We start from the raw sequence: 15,684 nt of genomic DNA, 5'->3' as shown, positions 1-15,684 counted from the left end.
AATGGAGTGCCCAAAATAGACACCAACCTACTTTATAAAGTTAGAGATCTGAAATGAAACCGCATTTCTTCAGGATTCTGATTAGATGGCCTGAGCCACTGTGCCCATCAGAAGCTCCCATTTCCAGGGTCCGTCCTCCCTGTAACCTGTGAGAGACATCCTGTTCCAACACCTGGCAAGAGCCAGGCATCATTGGAATGGTGCCTCTTGCTGCTAGAGCTGGAGGTCACAGGGGCCCCGATGGTGACAGACTGTAGGACTGCCCCTGCCCAGTTGCCTCTGGCTACTCAAGAAGCTGCAAATTCAACAGCCTTGAGAATTCCAAGGCCCCATGATCATCCCTGAGATGTCAGTGTGAGGATACCTAAGGAAGGTGACCTATGCCTTACGCCTGTGTAGTCACCCTACTAGGTTATAGCTCTTTAAACTCCAAGGAAGATCCTCTTCTGCCTCATGGGCCAGAAACGTTTCACATCAAGGTTGAGCAGGTTTGTTACGTGGGATTGTGTTTGTTTATAAATTCGCTTTTTGTTTCTCTAGTGTCTTTCATCTTTTTACTGCATAGAGAAAGGCTGTCTGCCCCTTGGTTCAGTCTCTATCTACTTCCCATGCTGATTTTCTTTCAGAACTCACATTCTCCTTGCCACTGAACCTTGGTTAAGGATGCCAGGGTACATTTCAGCGACTTTTAATTTCCTGGAGGAAGGTTGGTGGTCTCATCCTGTTGAAATCTAAATGTCTCTGTCAAAATCCACACGTTCAAGTCTTAGCTCCAGAGGTGATGATCACCGGGGAGGTAATCAGGTCGCGGGCCTGATGAATGATTACATTGGTTCATTTTCTGGTGAGCGGCACATGATGTCATGAGGTGAGTCTGTGAGAGAGATGTGATCATCGTGAGAGGGGAAGCCTGAGAGCAAGGAGGGCTAGTCTGGCCTTTTCTTACGACCCACTCTCTTGAGAGCTAACGGTATGTGAGGACCACATTAATCGCTTTCAAGGACAATTGGTCTCAGTGACCTATCAACACCAGGTTTTTTATCTCTTTATGATTATGCTGTTTGTGAGGACCACCAGGCTGAGACTCGTGCTTCCAATATGTATAGCCCCAGGGACACACCCAAATGGAACAGTAGCAGTGCCCTTACAGAGAGCCTCACTCACCACCTGGGAGCTGCTTTGCCCCTTCCTTCTATTTGATGACATAGTGAAAATGTGCTGTCTACCAACCAGAAAATGGGGTCGTCAGATACTAAACCTCTCAGTGTCTCGATCTCGGATCTTTTTGGCCTTTCAAACCTGAAAGAAATAAAAATCTATCATTCATAAGCTATCTCATCGATGGAATTTTGTTATGCCAACTGGAAAGGACAGTTTACCTCAAGGAAAGCCCACGGTCTCATCGTGTTTGCCCACTTCCCCTTAGCTCGGAACGTCAATGGGTTCTTCATTACAAAAAAACAGGTAAAGTTCTGGCTCACTAGACCCTTTGCTTAGACTCTGCTCTGATTGACGGTTGTTTTTATAGATTACCGAGAGCGAGGGACTGCTCTGGGAGCTGTCAGTGGAGTGCTGGGTAGAATGACTGAGCAGCGTGCAACATTTCCTGATGACCTTTATTTGATTGTGCACTTGAACGACTCTACCTATTCAAGAGAAGGTGGAGAGGAAAGGCTTTTTTTTTTTTGGAAGAGGAAACGTCTTTATTGATGATAAATATTTACTGAGTACTATGCCAGTATTTTCAATCCAGTATTTTCAATCATTTATTTTTCAGGGTTGGAATGTTTTGAATGCTTCTCAGTTAGGAAGGTTTACATGTTACCGTGATGATACATGCACGCTCACATACACACATCATTTAGTATGTCTTGGGCGGTTCCATTTCCCCAAACTGCTCATGTCCTTGTGTTACAAGGACACAAGCTATTGTTACATGGCATCCTGCCCCTCCCCCAAGCTTACTGCCTTGAAACAGCTGTTTTTATTACCTCCCATAACTTTACAGCAGGGAGTTTCTGCTCTACATAACTTCAGCCAGGGCTGCTGCTAGCTGGGATACCCACTGGGCTGCACTGCCCCAGATTTTCACTCGCATGAGCTGTTGGTACTGTCAGGCTGGGAACTCACCTGGACTCTCTCTCGGAATGTCTTGGTTCTCTATCGTGTCAGCTTCTCCATGGGGCTTGGGCTCCTCACAGCATGGTGTCTGGGGTCCAGGAAAAAAAAAATCAGGGAAACAAGCTTTATTTCAGAAGTACTTATGATATCATACTTACAATACACAGACAATCTATAAACCCAGGTTTCTTGTGCTTGCTGAAGTCTTAGTAGCCAAAACTACTCATGTGGCCGAGTACCAATCGTAAGCAGGGACGCCATGATGGTGTGAATGAATACTGGTGGCTTTATTTACCAAAGTTTACCAAAGTTTACCAAAGTGGAAGTCAACTGTGCTTAGAAACTGACTTCTGAGTGGGCGGTTTTAGAATTTTGCAGTTAGAAGATGCCAGACATTTGGTTTGCTCGCTTTACAAACGCAGAGCCACAGGCTCAAAGCGGTTTACTTCCCCAGTGCCGACTCAAAGACGGTGCGTCCATGCTAAGAATGCCTCTGAGCCAGGCCCTGTGCAGGCACTGTCCTTCCTTTGCCAGCCCAGGCCCTGGCCTCACAGAGCTCAGTGGGCAGGCCTGAGGTTGGCTCTCCCGTCCCCAGCAGCACAATTTAACCGTGGGACTTCACCGCTTCTCCAGAGTCAACTAAGTGTGTAATGACTGCATTGAAGTTAGCCTCCCATTCTAATTTATAACACACTGACTATGTTTTATTGTATCTTTGTGGTACACTGCAGTCCCTCAGTAATCAATGTGTGTGTGTGTGCCTAAAATCCCCTTTCCTTTATGTTTTGTGGACTTTATTATATGGAAGAATAACAGATATTTAGAGTTACTTGAATCTTTGATTTGTGATTGTTTTTTGTTTACATCTACTATCTACACGGAGCCAAGTCCTTTGACAGGAATACTGCTTCTAATTATAACACAGCTCCTATGGGAGCATATAGTTTGCTTTCCAGTGATCCACATGATGACATGGTCTCTGTGATGAAAAGCAAACAGAGATGGCAATCTCTGAACCTTCTCAAAGTTGCCTGGCACAGTAGGGCCACCATTTTTAAAGTAGTTCCAATTGTTTTATTGACGCATGATGCCTGAGTTAGGATGCAATGATTGTTTTCCCTGAGATAGCGTAGGGGTTGGGTAAGGGGACACACAGGAAAGGAGGGGGCTTCCGGTTCTACTTACAGTCTTCCTGTTGGTTACTCACATCTGTTTTAGTATTCTTTACTTTGATCCGTCCTTTCCAGGAATGAAATGGTAGTTACAAGCAGGGTGTGGTGGCTCACATCTCTAGTCTTGGCACTCAAGAGATATAGGCGAAAGGATAAGAAGTTTAAGGTTAGGTTCAGTGGTATACTGAGTTTGAAGGCAGCCTTGGCTACATAAGACTGTTTCAGAACCAAACCCCAAAGAAATGGCAATCGTAGAACTCAGTGGCTCATCACCGAGGGGCTTTGCAGGTGCACTGCCAGACGACAGTTTTGGATAGTTCCAAGGACTTCAGGCAGAAGCTACGTGTCAGCTGGGAGCTGAGGAATGAGGAAAAGAACTCTCTAGGTTCAACCTTGTCTTCCATGAAGAGTAAGCAGGGTACAGAGGTCCAGAGCAAGTGAGACTATGGACACCAAGGAATGACATTAAACTCAATGTGAGTGATGTGAACAGTCTGCACTGAAGAGATGGAGGGCAAATGGAGGCGGGAGGTGGGGATGAGGTCACAACAATTATATATGTCCTTTAAAGCAGTTGGGGATCTACCTTTAGGGCAGGATGGTACTGAAGGGAACTTCCTGGTATCATCATGTTTCTTCTTGGAGAACTACCTTTGGGCTGTGAGAGATTTGGAAGGGAGCAGAATTCTGAGCAGGAATCTCAGAGCGATTTGGTGCTCTGGCCAGCAGAGGGCAGTGGGGAGATGTGAGAGATTATTGAGGTACCAGAGTCAATGGGACTTGGAGAGTTTATGGGACATCCAAGTTAAGACACCCAAAGGCCGATAGGTGTTGGTTTCTAGAACTCCACAGTGAGGTTTGGGGCTGCAAAGTTGAACCATTATCACATAGATGGAACTGGCAACCATGGGTGGATGAGAGTGTGGGGCAGAGGAAAAGGACAGGCACAGAAAAAGCCTTGGAGACAGCCTTCTTCCGGGCCACCTTCCTCTGGGCCCAATCCTGTCTCATCTGTGAGGGATGTCCTCACTGTTCCGCTCAGGGATGATGTGGCCTTCAGGACAGATACCTTGTTACTCACTTTTCCATTACTAAGACAAACTACCAGAGCCAATCCAATGCAAAAAGACAGAAAGGTTATTTTGGCTCACGGATTCAGCGTGTTGGAACTTGGTCCTTTGCCTTGTGCCTACAGAATATTATAGTGGAAATGAGTGGTAGAGGAAACCTGTTTACCTCGTCCTTGGGCTTAGAAACAAAATATGGAGGAGGGCTCGGGGTCTCAATATGACTTTCAAGGGCATGAGCTCAGTGACCTAAGTTCTTTTTGCTAGGCTTTTCCTCCTAGAAGCACCACAGATTGGGAAAGAAGCATGTGGGGCCTTGGCGGACATTTAATTTTGACAGGTTATGGATTATACAGTAACGTATTTCTAATGTAAAACTTCCTTACCAAGAGTTGGGCACTAGGCAGGACTCGGTTAGCGGCTCTGTTCCTCACCGGCATCCTGATCTTGACCTTGGGTTTCTAGGTTACAGCTCCATTGCTACTTGGCCCAAAGCATAGCCTAGATTGTGTCCATGATTAAAAACAAATACTCCTCAAGAAGAAAGGGGCAGATGAAGAAATTAAAACACGGAATCTAAACTCTTTTGCCTTTAACTTCAGATTATAGAGATGAATCCTGATGGACTCTAGATGACAGCTCTTTTAGGACCTGTTTTGGTCTCGTCCCTCTGCTATTGTGGTTTCATTTGCAGGGCTTGACAGCTCCCAAAGACAGATATTTAGCGTAGTTTTCAATCTAGACTTGAGGGCAGAGCAGGTGAACTTTCCGAGTACTTGGGGCTGAAGACCCATGGTCTTCCTTCCTCCTCACCCCCACTTCCTCTCCTTCCATGAACACAATCTATAGCGACGAATTCACTTTTTTTCTTCCTTCCTTGTTTCAGATTGTCTTTGTCCTTGGTTACATTTGTTTTGCCACCTCTTTCTTTCTTTTTCTTTTCTGTTTGAGTGTAGTTCAGGATCGTTTTGAACTCATGATCCTCCTGCCTCAGGTTCTTGAGTGCCCAAGTACTGGGATTTTAGGTAGATCAGCCATTGTGCCCTCCTGCAGGGATGCATTATAACTACAGTAAAGAATGCAGCAAAACCAGGTCCTTCTGGGGGATTAGATTGTAAAGCCAGGCACATAGAAAAAAAATCTATGTAAGAAATGGACCTTGAAAATCACTTGGAGGACAAGTGCTTAGCAAACCTGAGAAGCCCCGCTCACTAACCTTGCCAATTCAGAAAAGACTAGCAGGTCAGGGGCTGCAGCTCAGTTAGTAGAGTTCTTGTCTGGCATGCAGAAAGCCATGAAGCCAATCCCGAGCACAGCACAAGCCATGTGGTGGTGAACATCTATAATCCCAGCCCTTGGGAGGTTGGGGGCGATTCGGAGTTCCGAAAGAATCACCATTTCCCTAGGCAACCAGGATCATCTTCACTTCGAATATATCCCCTGGTGACATGTAGGTACTGGAGACTGGCCAGGGTAACAGAACCTTCTCTTACCTGCTTGCGGGGACAGTTTCTCATACCCTCTCCACCTCGGGCTCTTTTTATGTCCACCGTTCTCCAGGAGTGTGCAGGCGGAGCCCCAGAGTTTCATGCAAGCCCGATGGGATGTCTCAGCTATAGCACAGAGCAGTCTAGTTTCTCACTGTCAAAACCATTACAGTTCTAGTAATGGTATGTTTAGATCTGCCTTTGTAGGACCAACAACTCATTAAAGTGTTTGCTTTTTTTTCTCAAATCATAAAAAGCAACACAACTTTACAGGGAAATGTAAATGTCAATCTATAGAGAGATGGGAAATCTGTGGACAGCTCTGAAGCAAGGTTTTTTTGTTTGTTTGTTTGTTTTTTTGTTTTGTTTTTTTTCCCACTCCAGCTTTGACCAGGAGGATTTGACATAGAAAGTGGCTTCTATTAGAGGTCATGGGTACGGTTCCTTTGAGCCTCAAACCTCCTGTATAACAGTCCTGTGACCTTGACTGTATTGGGCATACATATAGGCACTGTTGTAAGATTATAGGTATATTAAGATGTTTACAGCAAACCTGTGAAGTTTGTAATTATAAACTATTGTAATGGTTATTCCAGGTTGCTTGACTACCATAAATCTTGGTTTTCTTAAGCTCTGAGTCTATGAAATTACTTTGTAGCAAGACAGCTTCTTTTTTTTTTTTTTTTTCTTGGTTCTTTTTTTCGGAGCTGGGGACCGAACCCAGGGCCTTGTGCTTCCTAGGCAAGCGCTCTACCACTGAGCTAAATCCCCAACCCCTGTAATGGTTATTTATAGGTTTTCTATAGGCACATTATAGGCCAGATTAGATCAGATTAAAAATAGAGAAAGGCATGTTTATTAGATTCTGTTCCTGGCTGGGTTCACTGGTCCCAAGATATAGGGCCAGGGAAATGGTACACCTGGGCTAAGGCAAGGCGGTTTTATAGGTCTTAGGCAAGGGGTGAGGATGTGTCAGCTAGGAGCAGATATTGTGCTGAGCCCCTGGGTAGACACTCTTGGGTGGGTTGCTGGAAATTCTAAACAGATGGGGTCATGACAGTTTAGCCCGGAATTTTCTCCAAGTGGGCAGGGTTAAGAGAAGGAGAGAAGATGGGGCTTCCCAGCTTCTGCAGCACCAAGCAGGGGTTCCAATCCAACGATTATACTTATCACTCTCATTTTATAGATGAGGGAACAGAGACATAAAGAGGTTAAATAACTTGCCCAGTGTCATACAACCAGTCAATGACAGAAGTAAGATTCAAGTTCAAAAGGCGGGATGCTGAAGTCTGTGCACAGAGTCCCTGAGTTTCTCACCTCCCATCGGGCACTTAGGTTTGGTTTGTTTCAAATTGTCTTTTTCTTGGTTTGTCCCCTCTTTCAGGCCCTGTCAACATAGGTATTTTCATAGCATAAAGGGTTGTGTCTTGTATTAAACAGAGATTCAAAAAAAATATTTGCCATGTCGAAGCCCCAACGTTAATCATTGCAATTACATGTCTTTCTGGAAACACCTTGAGCTTATCTGAAGATTGCTTGTTGTGTGTCATGACCATTAGAACAACAGCTTACACAAAACACCTGTAGCGCCAAACAGGTAGCACATGCCTGTAATCTTAGCTCGGGGGGTGGTCAGTTGATAGCCAGGTTGGGCTACATGGTGAGACCTGTCTCTAAAATCAAACAAATAAATATCAGTTCAATATGACTTGGTCTTTTGAGATGTTTTAGAACAGGTCTCACGCTTATTTTATGGCTGGGAAAGCTGAGACTCACACAAAGGAGCTACCTTACTTCCAGCACCTATACATAATCATGGTTTAGACCAGACTGCAGGCTCTTGATTCTAGTGCATAAATAACACGGTCCTTTGGGTTTTTCAGTCTCAGTCTAATATGGGTCCTTGGTCTGGCTCTGAGCTTTTACTGTTAATAAAACTATCTGTGTTTTGGTCTGCATATATACAAATTGTGACATTGCAGATTAAGCAGGTCAGGGTAGGGCACGACATATGTCACCCACACTGGAATGACACTTCCACAATGAGGATGGAGACAGGTTTATCAAAGATCAAAATTAAACCTATGGTTAGTCAATACTATTTCCATTCAGTGATGACAATCAAGTGCTGGGGAATAGCTAAACACTGGAAATCATTTCAGAGAGAGGAGACAGAGATAGAGACAGAGAGAGAGGAGACAGAGAGAGAGACACAGAGAGAGAGAGGAGACAGAAAGAGAGACAGAGAGAGACAGAGAGAGAGACAGAGAGAGAGAGGAGACAGAGAGAGAGAGAGAGAGAGAGAGAGGACATGGAGTAGACAGTAGTCATGGGAGATTTCTGGGATGCTAATCAGATCATTTTTAATTTTGGAGGGAAAAGATACAAAGTGGCAATATTTGTTCTAACTGACTTGAAAATTTAAATCCCAGCTAGGATTCAGGGTGGTGGGCTTTGTTGGGAACTCCCTTTGTTTATAATGTAGGTTTCTCTCCTTTATGAAGCAGATGCTTATACAAGCATTACCGCTGTTGTCAATAATACTGTAACATTTGCCTTCCATCCCTTTGTTGCTTGGGGAACATGTTGGGTTTCGGCACATTTAGCTTTGCCATTTACTTCACAAATCGCAGCTGTGGAGTGCTACAGCTAAGTCGATTTTAGTGAGAACGGAATGAAAGAAAAAAAAAAAAACTACTCCAAACAACCTTTCCAGTAATTATAATTGAAATGTGTGTGTGTGTGTGTGTGTGTGTGTGTGTGTGTGTGTTTTTCAAACAAGTTGGTTGCAACACAGCGATGCTTCTGTAAGAGTCTTCCTGCAAATTTAATTCAAACGGGAAGGCTTTGTTGTTATTAAACACAATGGCAGTTTGTACATCTCTACATCATTATGTTGCTTCTCATTATGGAAATTCATTTGCTGCTGCTTTGTATGGATATCAAATAAAAATCACTCTCGCTCCTGGCAAGTGACTGCCATTACAGAGACACTCTGGGAGCTCAGCTAAGCGGTGCTTGGTGTCATAGCAAACACAATTAGCAAAATGGCATCCGGAGTGGCTTTATGGAGTTGCCCTGTGGTGAATCTCTGTGTATTCCATTTAGCAAGGCTGGAGGTTACTAGATTTGGCCATGTGTCTTCTCTAGCCTCCTCTCTGTACCATTTCCTATTCAAGTGCAGCAGCATGAGGACTTTGTGTGAATGTTCTCTCCCCCTCGCCTTTGAGTTTTTTCATGATAGGCTTTTCCTAAGCACTGGCTGGGCTCAGAGAGCCAAGGGTTATTTGGCCCATGTAGGAGCCCACATTTCTCTAAAGAGGGGTCAGGAACAGTGTCACCAAATGTCCACTCCAACTGCTGTTCTTTGTGCTTTCCCCTTTTCATTCCCCTCCATTGTTATTTGTCAATAATTATAGAGACTGGGTTTTCCACACAGTTAAGACATCTAAAATGTCACTATTAATTCTATCTGTCTGTCTGTCTGTCTGTCTATCTATCTATCATCCATCTAATCTATCTATCTATCTACTATCTATCTATCATCTATCTATCTATCATCCATCTAATCTATCTATCTATCTATCTATCTATCTATCTATCTATCTATCTATCCATCCATCCATCCATCCATCCATCCATCCATCCATCCATCCATCCATCCATCTCCATCCATATCTATCTATCTATCTATCTATCTATCTATCTATCTATCTATCTATCTATCTACAATGTCTACAATGTTACATTCTTCCCCATGGTTACATTTGATGGGGGAAGATCCTGATAGAGGGAGTGGAAGGCATAGCACTCTAGCCAATCAGAGATTAGAGTCCATGCTGCCTCTTTGAAATAAAAGGCATCGCTGTGGCTGAGGAGCTATGAGGAGCATGGCTGGACTTAGTTGGAGGAGTTCTTTCACAAGCAGGCACAACCCTCTCTTGAGAGCTCCTTTTCATTGAACACAGTGTTAGCTACTTTCATTGAACACACAGTGTTAGCTACTTTCCTCGTACTGTGATGAAATACCTGACTAAACAACTTACGGGTGGAAGGAAAGCAGGCTCACGTTGGCTCGCAGTTAGAGGGCACAGTCTATCATGGTGGAAAAGGTAGGATGGCAGGAACTTGAATCAATGGTCTTTCTTCATCCACAGTGAGGAAGCAGAGAGTGATGAACGCTGGTGTTCAGCTAGCTTTCTCCATCTTACAAAGTTCAGGATTCCAAAGGCAGGGTAAGTTGCTGCCTACATATCGGACAGCTCTTTCTATCTCAGTTAACCTTATTTAGATCATGGCATACAGATATTCCCGGAGGTTTTTTTTTCCCCCATGGCGATTCTAGATCTTGATGAGTAGACAAAATTAACCATCACACTTACTCATGGGGTAGAGTGATAGTCCCATATGCACATACATTGTATAAAGATCAAGTCAGAGAACTTTTTATATACATCACTTCAAGATTTATCATTTCTTTACAGCAAGAACATTCAAAATTTGCTCTTCAGTTCGTGTTAAATATGTAATATATTGCTAGCTATTCTCACCGTATTATTTCAAAGAACAGCAGCTCTTATTTATCTACGTAACTATACCATTGACACATCTTTCTCTCAGTGAACCCTTTCCAGTCTCTGGTAATCACTATTCTATACCCTATTTCTACAAGATGAGGAAAGATGGGAAAGGCCATTTTATGTTCTATACATAAGGTCATGGCATACTTGCCTTTTCTTTGTTTTAGAATGTAAAGTCACATATGAGTACACCGGTAGGGCATGAGCACACAATTCTCTAACGAGGGTCAGGAGCAGGAGGGAACGTCCGCCCTAATGGATGTCCTTTGTGCTTTCCCCTTTTCAGGGGGCAGAGGACAACTTGGAGGGGCCGATTCTCTTTTTCCACCACAGAGGACGTAGGGATCAACCTCAAAGCACCTTTACCTGCTGAGTCATCTCACTGGCCTGGAACTGGCCTTTCTGGCCTCTCATTTCATATATCATAATCTTCTCCAGATTCAATGTTATGATACAAATGAAAAAAGTTGATTTTTCCTATGGCCTACTAGGGCTCTGTGGTATAGAGACAGCTCAATCCCACTAAGCAGGTAATAGGTTGATTTGTGAATTGTGCTGTATTACATGTGGGATTGTTCTGTTTCAGGGGTGTGTGTGTGTGTGTGTGTGTGTGTGTGTACTTAATGAATGTAGGGTTGTTTTGTTACTTAAAATGTTTTCCTTTTAATCTTCATTCACCTCTTGGGGTTTACATTCCCTTTCTGTGGTAGCCCAGGTCTCTGCTTTATTTCCCATCTCATGTTGGATGTAGTTGAGAGCAGGCTTAGAGAGAACCAAGCTAGGGAGAGGAAAGGTTGCTGTCTCTCTCCACCTGCCAGCTGAAGTCTGTGCTTTGATTGGTCTCCACCAGCTCTTCCTTCCCCACCCCTGACTGAAACTGGAATTTACCCAGTGGTAAGTCTGATGCCTTAAACCTATTTCTCTGCAAGTATGATATGTAAGACGTTAATCAGATGCCCTGGGGGGGGGAGTGGGGCTGGGCAGGCCTTCCCTGCCTCTGTTAGCTCTATGCTTTCCTGGTCCCTAGTGCTTAGAATGGGGATGCTGCTCTACTGAGGACCACCTTTGCTCATGGCCTCCAGTAACCTGATCCTTAAGATGGTAGTTTGTCTATTTGCAATTGATAGCAACAAGCAAAGCCCGTTTTCTTCAATAAAGTCTTTGTGGGGACTGTGAGGAGAGAGAGGGGTGGGGAAGGGGGGAGGGGGGGAGGGGAGGGGGGGGGGGGGGGGGGGGGGGGGGGGGGGGGAGGGAGGGGGGGGGGGGGAGGGGAGGGAGGGGAGGGGGGGGGGAGGGGAGGGAGGGGGAGGGAGAGGGGAGGGGAGGGAGGGGAGGGAAGGAAGGAGGAGGAGAGGAGAGGTTGAGGTTGGATGGATATAGAGGTGTTTTGTTTTTCCTGTCAACTTGACAGAAGCTGGACTTCATGATCTGAGAAGAGGGAACCGGAGTTGAGAAAATGCCTCTGTAAGATTGGCCCTTGGAAAAACCAGAGGGGGTGACTTCTTAATTAGTGATTGATGTGGGAAGGGCCCATCCCATTATGGCTGGGCAAGTGGTCCTGGATAGTATAAGAAGACATGCTGAGCAAGTGATGGCAGAGCACTCCTTCATGGTCTCTGCATCAGTCTCTGTCTCCTCGTTCCTGCCCAGCCCTTCACTGACTTCCTTTAACAATGGACTGTGATGTCGAACGTAAGATGAAATGAAACCATTTCCTCCCTAAGTTGCTTTTGGTCATGGTGTTTTATTACAGCAATAGAGCGAGTCTTGCTTCAGGCGTTGTCTGCAGGTTGGGCAGCGAACTCCAGAGATGTAGATTTTGTGAGTGGTCACCCATGCTGGGATGGGACTTTTGGTGTTACACCTGCTGGAGTCACCCATACATCTGCAGATAACCCTTCAGAATTGATTAGCTTACCAAGCCAGACTTGGGTAGAATCCCTCTCCCTCTCTGTCTCTCTCTGTCTCTCTCTGTCTCTCTGTCTCTCTGTCTCTCTCTCTCTCTCTCTCTCTCTCTCTCTCTCTCTGTCTCTCTAGTCTGTTGTTGGTCTCTGTCTGGGGTGAGTCAATGTTTGTCTTCCCAGGAAAAGTCATGCGGTGACCTGTGAAGGTGTCTGGCAGAGACTGGCAGTTGACTGCTACACAGGTCAAAGCAGACCATCTTTATAATGTGAGTGGGCCTTGCCTATCCTTTGAGGACCAGACTAGAACAAAAAGGGGGAAGATAGGAGGATTAAGTTTCTCTTTTTTTTGACTGCTTGAATTGAACTTTGATATGCCCTTGGCATTCCTGGTTCCATGGCCTGTAGACGCAGACTAGAATCCACACCATTAGTCCCAGGCTCTTTGAACCTCACCATAGGTATTCTTTGGAGGACTCTGATTATTCTGACGTTTTTACTTAAAAAAAAATCATTCAAAACTCTCATAGTCATTTAAAAGATTAATTACAAACTCTTGAGCATAAAATTTCTTTAGACCACACAGACAGGATACATCCTTTTGTATATTTTCAAACCCAATGCATTGTCTATTAAGTGGTAGCACTTAGAAAATTTTTATTTTTAGCCCTTGACACATATCTCCAAGGTGACATTAACTCTGTAGTGTGGCTCTTTTAGAGAAAACAACTCGAGTATCCAATTCATTGGCAATTGGGAAATATAATTTCTGTGATAATTGTGGCAGAGAGAAAGTTGGAAGGTCACACAAGGACTTTTAACTACCTCTGCCAAAAGACTTTATATATAGGCCATTGATCTAGGCAACATGTTAAATTTGTAACATTGTTGCAAGGGAATTTGGGGAATACTGTCTTCTCATATACTCAGGAAAACAGGGAAGTGGGACTTGTTGCTATGATAAAACTGCATAAGGGGCAAAGGTTTAGTTTGGCTTACAGTTTTTAGGAGATTTCAATTTATCGTGGCAGTGATGTCAGTCCATGTCAGTGGGAGTGAGAGGTAGCCAGTCCTGCTATGGCAGGAGACATAGAAGTAGAGAATGGGACTGGAAGTGGGGCGGGGTTCTAACCCTCAACGAGCTGTTCAGAGTGACCCTTTGCACTCCAGACTCGCTCAGAAGGTTTTCACAGTCCCTCAAAACAGTGCTATGAGCTGGAGATCGGGCGTTCAGACACGTGAGCCTCAGGCGGGCAGCGGGGAGGGGGCAGGTGGAGTACAGCATTTCAGATTCTAAAGCTAGCAAGGAGCATCTGTGGCTGCCTTGGAGCTAAGTGAGGTCGAGGCCCCTGGAGTCTAAGATGCACGCTGTTTGCATTGTGGCAGCCTCCTCTAAGCCATGGAGATTTTGAGTGGATTGACACATCTTCTGAAGATTCCAGCTATTGCTGCTCTTCGTTGTGCTTGGCGAAGAGAGGTAGGTGTTGAATTTTGGGAAGGTGTGTTAGTTAGGTTTTATTGCTGTGAAGAAATACCGTGACCATGACAACTCTTATGAAGGAAAAATGTTTAACTGAGACTGGCTTAAGAGTTGAGAGTTAGAGTTAGAGTTGATCTATTATCACCATGTCGGAAAATAAGACAGTGTCCAGGCAGACATGGTGATGGAGAAGGAGCCGAGAGTTTTACACCTTGATCTGCATGCAGCCAAAGCCACGGTGAGCCACACTGGGCATAGCTTGAGTACCTAAGACGTCAAAAGGCTGTCCCAATAGTGACACACATCCTCCAACTAGGCCAACCTGTTCCAACAAGGCCACACCTCCTAATAGCACTACTCCCTATGGACCAAACATTCAAACATATGAGTCTATGAGGATCATTCCTATTCAAACCGCCACAGAAGGAACCTTTTTCTAGTCTCTGGACCAGAGGATCATGAGCTCATGACTACGGGATAGGTAGATAAACTAGAGATTCTTATTAGAGAGGAAGATAAAGACAGTGAATTCTATCCCTTCATCCCCATGTGGGGGGTGTCACAGGAGAGCCAGGCAGGGACTCTGAAGCTAGAAGAGATGTTTGTGAGTGACAGAGATGACACAGCAATGGTTTTATGAAGGCCAAACTTCCACCGTCTTGGGCCAGCCCTACCCGTCTTGACTATGCCTTTAAGGCAGTCAGGGAAATACCAGAGTCTGCTTCTGTAACAGATCTGTACAGAGTGAGTAGTTTGTAGAGGAAACACTGAGACGGAACAATGAGGCTTGAAAGTTCTGTAATTGCAGGTTTGGAGAGAAGAGCAATAAAACAAACAAGTGGAAATCAAGAATGACTGGAGAAACTCAAATGTCCAAATACACTTAAGAAACCAGGCTAGGGAACATACAGAAAGTTCTGGTTCTCTCTCAGAGCAGCATTTCCAAACCCAAAGTCGTGGTGCTGAGGGTATGAGAAAAAATGTGACCTTCTTTTGTAACCTTGGTGGGTGAAAGAGCACATTTGTGTTACTAATATAGTGAATGTTCAGAGAATATTTCACGGCCTTTGCTGACTTGTACCAGCCCATGCTGTTTGCAACTGATAATAGAAATTACCCTTAACAAAAGAGATAGAAAAACACTCTGCAAGAAAAGTTAAATAACGTTATTTATCATTGTTATTGACAAACAATAAGCACAGTAAGAAGGACTATGGCTGACTTACTATGACAGTCACAGACACCACAGACTTATTGGTTCTTCGTGTTTTCTGGACACACACTATTCTTATTTTAATCTTTGTTTTGCCTTTGAAATTATCCATCTCATTTTATGTCAGCCTTAGTTGCTGAATTCGTCAGAAATTGGAAAGCCTGTAGCCTTGGACAACAGTGTCATTTGGTGTGTTTGATATGTGCAGCTTGGCCTCAGTAATCTATTTGCAAAATTGTCCAATTTGAAAGTGACACATTTGATTCTCTTGACTTTCCTTTTTCTAGCACAGTAAAATCTGAAGGAATTTGAGTGCTGGGCACTAGTCACAGAGGACAGAGGACAAAGGACAATAAAAGGATTCATAAAGTACTCAGGAGAAAATTGTGTATCATTAGTGGTGGGATTGAGGAAAGAGGTGTTTTGTAGAGAATATGTGAAGTCCAACTTTCCCAAACAAAGGGCACCGACTTCTGAGGGGAATCAAACTCTTTCAAGGTTTCTTTTTAATGTTAGCTAGTTAATTTAGATTTTCAATGCCTTAACATAATTTGTCCCAATCATTTAAAGAGTGCCAAAGTCATTGAAGAAAATTCGAAAATTATAGCTAACATAAAAAATAGGAAAATAAAAAGAAAACTGATTACCTGTAATTCTGCTGCC

The sequence above is a fragment of the Rattus rattus genome, chromosome 3 (assembly GCF_011064425.1).
Source record: "Rattus rattus isolate New Zealand chromosome 3, Rrattus_CSIRO_v1, whole genome shotgun sequence".
NCBI lineage: Eukaryota > Metazoa > Chordata > Mammalia > Rodentia > Muridae > Rattus > Rattus rattus.
The sequence above is the reverse complement of the archived record's forward strand: the minus strand, read 5'-3'. Positions refer to the sequence as shown.